General features: G+C 45.3%; 1 protein-coding gene across 1 annotated transcript in view; it reads right to left on the bottom strand.

Moving 5' to 3' along the window:
* The window catches only part of cacna2d4a (calcium channel, voltage-dependent, alpha 2/delta subunit 4a), a 108673-nt gene extending 108213 nt beyond the window's left edge, over window positions 1–460 (bottom strand). Inside the window, exon 1 of the mRNA XM_042079128.1 lies at window positions 149–460. The gene's annotated coding sequence lies outside the window, so the exon portion shown is untranslated. The remainder of the gene's footprint in view (window positions 1–148) is intronic.
* Between the last annotated feature and the right edge of the window lie 1591 nt (window positions 461–2051).

Below are 2051 nucleotides of genomic sequence, written 5' to 3'. Positions count from 1 at the left end.
ACAGACAGACAGACAGAGAGAGAACGAGAGAGGGAGGGAAAAACAGAGAGAGAGAGAGCGTGGGAAAGAGCGAGAGAGACAGAGAAAGAGAGAGAGAGAGAGAGAGAGAGAGAGAGAGAGAGAGAGAGAGATATGTTAGTTCACTCACCGTTGAGCTCTTTTGAGTGACTTGAGCACTGCGCCTCTGACAGACACGCTGGGGCAGAAGCAGAAGAACCTCGTCGTCCTACAGGAGTCGCCGCTGAGGGACGTGGCGCGGAGTGGACAGGGTCGCTCGAGTCAGGAAAGGCTGTGACTGTGTGTGTGCCTCTGTGTGTGTTAGTGTGCTCCTCTCCTGTACCCACTTCATTAACCTCCCTCCTACCCCCAACACACACACACGCATTCACGCACACACACACTCACACACACACTTTTGTCTATTGATTAGTCCTCAGTGAAGGAGGCTGGATCCCTAACTTTCACACTCAGCCAAATGCACTGGACTGAAACCCCTTCTAAGCTAACTCCCAGTAGACCAAGTGTGTGTGTTACTTGAAGTGTGTGTGTTTGTGTGTGAGGTGGGGGGACTCACACATCTGTCTCTGCAAAAGCAAGACTGTAGGGAGGGGGGCTTATGTCCCAGAGAACAGGAAAAAATAATGTGGGAAGGACACACACACACACGCACACACACACACAAACACACACACATAAACACACAAACACACACCTCTAAACCTTTCTGCCAGCTCACATTAGGTCGTTTGGCTGATCCCGTAGCAGTGAGTAAGGCAGATGGACCTTTAAGAATGCAGGGTTGTGAACTAATTCCAGCAGGATTTGGGACCTTATCAGTAAGAACATCGGCGCTGGCAGTGAGAGAGATGTGCATTAGTCGACTGGTCTCAGGGCGGCGCAAACTGGCGGGTTTGTTTTGATTCGCGCTATCTGAGGTTAATGCTCTGCCGCCGACTGCTGCTGTCATCGCGCACTCATGGCCATCGTCATCGTCAGCCAGCAACGGAAAAGATTGATTTCCGGAGCCGTATAAAGCCGTTAGGGCTGCAGTCTGCTTTGCTGAAACTCCGTTGCTGAAACTTTTGAAAATCCGCTGCTGTGAAAATATGGCTATGACGCACAACATGCTCACTATACTCCAAATGTCATCTTAAAATGTCTTAAAAATAGCCAAGTAACTGCCATCCGATTAGAAATAGCCTAGCCTAACCTGTTGTGATAAGCAGGGGCTTATTTAGGTTATGTAAACCAAATCATCCGTTGCTTACCAATTGTGCTTCACTTTTGTGCTCCTTACTGCGCTACCTTTGTATGAAAGCAGATATTTATTCTGAATTAAAATAATTCCTTAATTTTTAACATAGGCCTAACTTATACCATTTGTCATTTGATACCAGGAAAGCTAACAGTTTTCTATTAGGATGTAGTTTGTTAACTACAAGTCAGTCACGGTTTTGTCATAAAAGCTCATGCAACTGGCGCATGAAACTGGGGGACGAACGCATCGCAGAGGGGGTGCCAGAGCATGGATATCTACCTCTCAAAATGAAACCGTTCTGTGGGGCGCCTGCCATGTACCTCGCAGTTGCAAACTACAAGGGACATGAATCCGCCTATTTGCACGAACATTAACAGATACCAGCTCCTCAACTTTACCGATTAAAATCTAGTGACCGTGATGTCAACTAAAGCAGACATCCATAGACCGGACATAAGGCCATTCAATTTGCATGTAGATAGTTTCGATTGTAGATGCAATCTTTAAAGTTAATAGCAACCTCCTCACATTCTTATTTCTGATTTAAAATGCACAATAGTGCCTTATATTAGGCTACAATTTAAATGGACATTTTAAACACTATTCCTCTCGTTTTCTACTTTGCTAACTACTAGCTATTGCGCAAAAGCCTCTTGTTCTGATATAACGACTATACAATATAATACAACAATACAATATAACGACTTGAGTTATTTGCTGTTTCCATCGGAATTGACGTCCACAGTGTTATGGACCCATTTGTCTACAGCGCAACTTAGCCTAGCCTACAACA

The sequence above is a fragment of the Alosa sapidissima genome, chromosome 22 (assembly GCF_018492685.1).
Source record: "Alosa sapidissima isolate fAloSap1 chromosome 22, fAloSap1.pri, whole genome shotgun sequence".
In the NCBI taxonomy this organism is placed as follows: Eukaryota; Metazoa; Chordata; class Actinopteri; order Clupeiformes; family Clupeidae; genus Alosa; species Alosa sapidissima.
This window is presented reverse-complemented; position numbering and strand designations above follow the sequence as displayed.